Source organism: Cygnus atratus, chromosome 1, assembly GCF_013377495.2.
Source record: "Cygnus atratus isolate AKBS03 ecotype Queensland, Australia chromosome 1, CAtr_DNAZoo_HiC_assembly, whole genome shotgun sequence".
NCBI classification, from domain to species: Eukaryota; Metazoa; Chordata; class Aves; order Anseriformes; family Anatidae; genus Cygnus; species Cygnus atratus.
In genome coordinates this window covers 49,522,218-49,530,256 of record NC_066362.1, presented here as the reverse complement: position 1 = coordinate 49,530,256, position 8,039 = coordinate 49,522,218, and positions in this window count along the sequence as shown.

The window sequence follows — 8,039 nt, the reverse complement described above, 5'->3', positions numbered from 1 at the left end:
TATAAGGTTAATGAAGAATAAAAAAAATCTATTTATGTTAATAAGACCAATTATTTGGTTAAGACCAATTATTTGGTTAAAAAGTAATTATGGATGTTTAACTAATTCTGTAGGCAAGAAAGGTCCCCATAATTAACTTATAGTACTGTAAAATATCCGATGTACAGCGACCCATGTTAAAAACACATTCTTGTTTTCATCAGCACTAAACTCAAACGTATGTTTTGTATATAGGGATGATATATGGGCTGGCTTCTTTGGTGTCCTGAGTTTCTTATTGGTTTACTAAACAAGAGGCTGCTGTGACTCTCGTAACAGTTTCTCAGTCCTCTGGTCCCATATTAATGCAGGTGTTAACAGACTGTTACATGGTCATCCACTATATGGGGATTAATGAAGTTTTGCTCCTTTTCCCCTGTCCAGCACAGTCCTCTTCCACACATCTGTTGTGGCATCCATATAGAACCTCTTTATAATACCTCCTTTAGACAGAAAGAATTTCTTGAGGGAAAGCTGAGTGGTATTTCTACACCATTTGCATTTGAGGATTGTCTCATCAACAGCTGAGTGAGCCAGAAAGAAGGGGAGGGGAGGGGAGAGAGGTCTTTGATGCTATATGAAGTTTCTGTCAGTGAGATTCCTTACTGTTGTCTACACACATAGGTACAAAAATTAAAAAACAAAACTAAACAACAACAACAAAACCACCAAGCACATCGTCTATGTGAAGCACACACGTATCTCTGCCTTTATTTTTGTCAAGATTTCACATAGCTGTTGTGTTTTTAAAGGTACTGTGCAAGGAATGCTTTAGGCCGCAGCCTCCTTCAGCCACCTCAGCCACCACCATTTTAGCCAAGCTAGCAAAGCAATGATCACATTGCCTTGCAGCACTCTGAGTTTGGGCTATGTGGTGCACTTCCCTGGCAAGAGGGAGCAAATGTGCTGAATGGTGGCATCTCTGTTGTCTCACAGTCATAAGGTCATGATTAAAAGAGACACAGGATCAGACAGGGTTCACAACTTGCCCTGACTCAGTCCTGGCTGCATTAAGAGATTTGTGGTGGGATCATTTCACTTGGACGTCTGTGCTGCAATGTTTGCAGGTGAGCTGGTTACTCTCAGTTTTCTTTATTTTCATTGGGAGAAACAGACATTTCTAGAGCACAATTCACAGGGTTTACTTTAGATAATATGGCCTGAATCAGCTTAAAAGTGCCTTAATCTATTGAGGAGAGCCCAGGAAGATGTGTTTAGACAGATGCTTCTACATTATGGACATGTAAAGTCAGGGACATGAAATGTCACAATTAAAATGTTTAACTAGATGTTTATACTAGATAGTAGAGAAATTTTAGTTTCAAAAATCTTAATAAGACATTGCTAGAATGGGGTTGTTTTTCACAAAGTTAGTATTTACTACCATTATGACTCTGATCATAATGTGGCAGTAAAACAATGTAGATTAGAAATAAGTTCCTAAAGTTTTAACCAATGAATACAGGCTTCATAAGCATTTTGAAATTAAATTATTTAGGAAGACAGTCAAAATGTTTAGAGAGACCAAAAGCAAAGAAGAAATCTCTGCTAAGTGTTCTTTTTCATGTTTTTCGTGTTTCTATCGAGCCAAGAAAATAATACAAAAACAAACAAAAAAAACCCACCACCAACAAACAACAACAACAAAAAACTTTAGAATTGCTCAGGATGTGACTGTTAGAAAACTGACCTCATAATTATTATTAATGAGTGCTAAATTTACATCTCACTTTCTTCTGTATAAAATATCTGTTTAGTATTTCATACGCTGATCTAGAAGAAAGAATCTAATTAGAAACAGGTGTTAAATTAGGCCATCCTTATCTCTAGCTCCATCTTATTCATAAGATCTAAAAGCATTAACTAGTTTCAAGTGTCCAAATTCACCTGCCAAACGTGAAAAAAGTTTCATATATCATTTTTTAACTTTTCTGCAAATCAAAGAGTATGGATGGACCTAAGCCTTCTCTGGAGAGGGCTGAGTAGCTATGTGGCCACAGCCATGTCACTGGACATGAGATGTTATGCTTGCCAAATCTGATACCGGCACATGGGGGTTACTGCAGCTTGGACATTAGCTTGTGCCTAAACATTTTATGTGTGAACAATTGCTAATTGAGATGCACTGTAAAAATTAATTTGCAATCATAATGACAGGAACAAATGTGCATATGCTTTGTGGAGTATCTGTATTTCATAATAAATTAATCTTGAAAATGTTTCACTAAGCTATATTTTCTCATTCCAACACATGCCATTTTTTTTTGTCTTATAATGAATAATCACAAGGGCACAGTGTATTGACAAACATTACCATTAGAGAATGAGAGATGAAAGCAAAGTTCTTCTTATCTCAGTGAAAGGAAATGTATTTTGGAAATGGAGTAGCTGAGATACAATAAATTAAGTTTAGCGCTCACTCGTATCTATACAGGGATGTTTGTGCTTTCCTAGTATTGGTCTGTGAGTCATTGCACTCTTTATCTAGTAATATGGTTAAATTCCAGGGTTATCTCGGATTTTTTTTCTTCCTCTTCAACGGAGACATGAAGATTTCCTTGAATGCAATACTCTACAAGGTCAGTAATATGTTGTTTTATTTCAGTGATCGTGGAAGGAAAACATTCCTGGCCTTTAAAAATATGTATTGTCTATTGCTGGATCTGCAAAAGAAGCATAATGAAATCTGTGTGAATTAGAAAAGTTGTTTTGTATCAAAGCTATTTAAAACAAAAGCTGAGTTAATAATAACTTTTTTTTTTTTTTTAAATGTACAGAATTGCCTGTGAAATAGAAAACACTATTCAATACTGGTACTTACAGGAAGATGACTTCAATTTATACTTTGGTCACCAGTGGAGGTAACATATATAAAGATTATCTGGCTTAATGTCTTTTAGTATACATCTCTATCCTAGTATGAATAGAAATACACTATGTTTTTCTGCCCCCTGTTTATTCTGCTGAGAGAGCCTGGTAAACTTCTGGCTAAGTTGTACAAACAAACATAATTCAGTAATACTAATTCTAATTTAAAATGTGGCTGGCAGTTCATCTGCTTACTAAATGTCAGGATAAGTTTTCCATGAACATTTCATTTGCTGAGGTTAAATTCCAAATATGCTTGCAGAAGGTGAACTGTAAGCTTGTGTACTAATGTGCATATAGGTTGTTTGCTTAAATATTATACACATCTGGTGTTTTGGTGATGTGGACAAAACTCTGCTAACACTCAGTACCAATAATAAATAACTTTTCAGAAGTATCTGGTTGTTTCCCAGGTATAAATTAAAGAAACAAAGTCTAACATTTTCCCCAACTGCTTTTGAGTTTGTAATTAATTCAATATGAGAAGAACAGCTTGGTGGATTGGAGTGAATAAAGTGGTAATAAAAACAACTCTAATTTCCTGGCCAGTCACTGCTTTCATTCCTTTGTGCACCAGCGGTCATTCCAGAGGTCATTGCCAGATCTGCAGCCATGTCCCCTGGGGCTTTGGTCTTGACATGTCTTTCAAATAAGCAGGACAGAGGATGTGAACAAGCTAACCAGTTACACAGAATGAAGTAAAGCTTCAGAAGGAGACCACAAAAAACTTGTTAATCTTCTTGCACCTTGGTATCTTGTTTTAACTATGTACAGTGGAATAAGACAGAGATATGGGTGTTTCCAGTGAGGTAGTGCTTAATTCCGATCCTTACTTATTTTGGGAATGTTTCTGACTAAACCGTGAGCTTGATTAAAATGCTAGTCCTGCTGTATCTCCCGTTAAAGTTATCTTAAACATTCCCATCGCCTTAATGAAGTTGAAATCAAGCTTGTAGATTGGCACCTCAAAGGAAAATGTGGGCACTACAAGAAAATGATGTGGGTGAATCAGTAGGTGTCAGATCGCTGAGTCCATAATGAATAATTATCTCAGCATAATTATGTGTGCTGTTTTTCAGACAAGATGTAAAACTGAGGTCCTTTTGTCTCCTGGTAATTAAAAACACATCTCTCATGCAATTTCACATTACAAAAGAGTCTCTCTGTTAGAGAACATGGTCTGCTAGTGGTATCCAGGGTTGGATAAGGAACTATTATACTGATAATTAGCATTGGCTGCCCTGTATAATTTTTAGTTCCAGCAGCTCAGATACTCATTTTTGCATTTTAATTTCAGTTTATGCACATAATTTGTAGAAGTAGTTCATATGTTTTACTTTCTTTGACTCTCTTTTTAGTTACATTTATACAAATAGGTTAGTTTTGACACTCCTCCTATGTCTGCATTGATATAACCTTGGGTTCAAAAATCACCTGCTGGATTTCAAAAGCAACTGGATGCACACATGGGATAAAAATACCTAAAGGAGTCTTAAACACAAAAACGTAACTTTTAGTTCAGGATATCCCTGAGTTACAAACTGTTTAAAATTGGGAGAATATTCTTGAGACATATCCTTGATTGCTTGCTGTTCTTAAACTCTTTCCTCAAAATCTGCTGTTGACAATTGTCAAGACAAGATCTGGAGCTATATACATCTTTGGTTTTATCCACAATGACCATACATAGGTTCCTATGTAAGATAACATAACAGCTGAAAATAAATGTCCCATCATCAGGATATCATAACAAATCAAAGAAACAAACTTGGTTTTCAAAAAATTCTGAATGTTCAAGTAGGTTATATTCTCTTGAAGAAATGTTATAGGGGAAATATTTTTTTTTCCATTGAAATATTTCTGTTCTTTTATATTACCAAAATGAGCATCTCTTATCAAGATGGCTTGCACTTTCTGCAAGTTATGGCATTTTTTTTTTTTTTTAAATGACTCCTTTGCCTGCCCTTGGAGCTATTATGGGTAATTAGATGTAGGATACTAATTTCTCATGTTCCATCCAAATTCTTCAGAATATCCTCTTGGATATGTTAGGTGCCAATACAATTATTTTGAGTGGAAGATTCACGAGAGAGGTGAGATATAGCTATTAGCACTTCTGTGTGCCTATCCCACAGATAACAGTTAAAAGATACTTTTTTGAAGAAAAGTTAGTTTGCTGAAATAAATCTGGATTTCTGACCTGTGGCTTAGAGCCAGATACAAGAATTACCTCTGTACACAATGAAAAACAAGAAATTTGGGATTTTTCTACAACTTTTTGTGTGATTATTCCATGACCACAACCAGTAATGGCTGATTTTGGCTTTATCCTTGATTGCCCACAACTACATCTGTACTGCCTCTAAGTGTGAATTTGAGATGAATATATATTTTTCCTTGGTAAAACTGAAGGAGGAAAGATTAGAAGACATGAAACCTCTAACTCTGATGCCAGTTGCAGAATGGGAACTCTGAGATGAAATCTATCTGATCTCTTTATTTCTTTATACCTGAGACAAGAATGAAAAGGATAAGGTTCCTTTCATTAACCAATGTCTAGGAGGAAAAAGAAGACAGGAAATAAAGGGTGAAAAAGATGACGTTGCTTGGCCATCATAATGGCCATTATGAGATGAGAAACACTAATTACTCTGTGACTGATATCCCAGAGAAAGAATGGCCACATGCTTTAGTAATTCAGACATCAAAATCACTTATGAGTCTCATAACATGGCACGTTTGCTTTGTAACACTAATCAATGAGGTGCCTTTAAACAAAAAAACAATGACTTCTCTATGCCGAAGCTTGACTGATCAGTGGTGAATGCAATTTTGTGCTTATCAGTAACTTAAAAATCATGAAGATAGACCTGCTTTTGATTATATGTTTTAATTAAGGAAAACTTGAGGCACTAGAACTTCCACAAAATGTTTTGAACTCTTTGGAAAATGCCAGCATATATATATTCAGGTCCTCATCCCGCTTCCTTGGTATAATACTGAATAATGAAATAAAAAATTATGACTTTATTATACTTCAATGCATCTCCTAGGCTGGTGGAAGCATGGAATCAAATCTTGTAGTCAGGTGAGGTGTGCATTGAGCTACACCTGGGGCTCAGGTGTACCCTCTGCTGATTGAATTGCCAGACCTGAGCTTGCCACAAGACATTGTCAAAATAAAAAGACATGTCATGTGCTCAGAGAGGTATGGAATAAGGCAGGTCTTAAGCAGGAGGCAGAGGTGTTTTTTTCTCTTGCATTTGCCAAGTGCATTTACACATGGAGTTCTTGGCTGCCACTTGTGCAGACTTCCCTCGGAAACATTTTCCATCTGTCATACTCACATGCAAAAGAAAGAAACCCTGGAGATTCCACCCCCAACCCTGAAATGGAGCCTCTCTTTGTCTTTACAGTTTTCAGCAAGCCCTTTATTAAAGAGGTAGGGAGGAGAGGAAAAAAAAAAAAAGGCAGACAAGGTACTTTCTAGCATTTCATAACAGAAGCTGCAGCCAGCCAGATCACAAATGTCTGGGATGGCAAGGAGAAAGAGATTCTATTTCACCTTGACTCTGTGTTTCATCCACCAGCAATCCTCCCTTTATCTGCAGCACTCTATGCTCCATCAGCTGCTCCATCCGGGCCTACTAAGAATTAAGAGTCTCCTTGTCTGTGGAGGACAGTCAAACAAAGTACAGCCAGAAATTCTTGACACTGCCTTCTACTATACTTAGAACTGCATGTAAAATGCCAGCCATCTTCTTCACAAAAGTAGTAGAAAATTATCTTTTAAGATGTTGAGATTCCCTCTATTCCCTCTATTCCCTCTACGGCTACAATAGAATGACTGAAAAAAACAGTCACTGAAAAAATACCCTGGGAGTATCAGTCATCATAAGCCTAATCAATAATGATGCAGGGGAAATACATAGGTTTATTATGTTTCTTGTCTTCCAAATAGTAAGTATTTCACAAATAAACTTCTCCCTTATCCAGTGATTTTGATTTTCAGAAGATAAATTTTGTGACAATAATTTGTAATATGTAGAAGACCTACAATGAATGCATTGAAAATTAGGACATTAGACGGCAAGAAAGCCAATTGGCATTAGGGTAACTAGTTTTTGTTTGTTTCTTTGTTTGTTGAACAAAAGGAGTCTTTCTTTAATAGAATTTCCTTGATTTAAATCTCTGTTTTACATACCATGTGAAAAGAAGTTGTACAGAAAAATGGAGCACAGGGCCTATTTAAAATTCTGGCTGCTCTTCCTATTATTGACATGGAAAGTCTGAAATTTCAATTGTATTTTAGTTATATTTTGGTGATAGGGACAATTAAAAATATCTTTAAGTATATCGGAAATAATTCTCTCTTAGTTTTCCAGTGGATGTTTTGGCTTCCCCTGTCTATTCTCACCTCCTGATTCTACACAAGCCACCACCCTCGAGGCACAGAAAACAATGGGTTAGCACATTTTCCATACGGACATACTGGAAAGCCGCACACGAACTGATCTTCTTCAGCTCTCCTGGGTGACACCACACGGTGCGCCAGGATGTGGCTGGGCTGACAAGGCTTCATCGTGACTCATTATAACAGGAGGCACAATCAGCTGGTGCAGTGAAAAAAATACAGGTTTATCAAGGATAAAGAAAACAAGTTATTCAGGGGGAAATGATCCGTAACTGCTTGTTATTAAAGCCTTTAAGAATTACTCGTATAAGAAGAAAGGAGTTGCATAAGAAATTTAACTCTCTGGTTTGTTCTCAGAATAAGAGTGAGTCAGGGCATAACTATCTTGGGAGCCAAAACACACAACTGGTGAAAGTGTTCTTCAGCAGGCCTCTTAAAGGTGTTTTTACTGAGTTGAATGCCATTATTGATTCATTCTGTACTGTGGAAAAAGAAAGAAAAGAAAAGGGGGGAAAAAAAGGAAGGTGGCAACTGTGTGAAAATTTAATTTTGTTTGAGAAGACAGAAGAAAGAATATGAATTGGAAAAGTTCCTTTGAGATCTCCCCTCTCACAAGTCCAAAAAATGAATGCAAATCTGATGATATCATTGCTAATGAAAAACATAGGCATGAGAAAGTGCTCTCAGCTTTACTGAACCACCCCCATTGCAGAGCTCA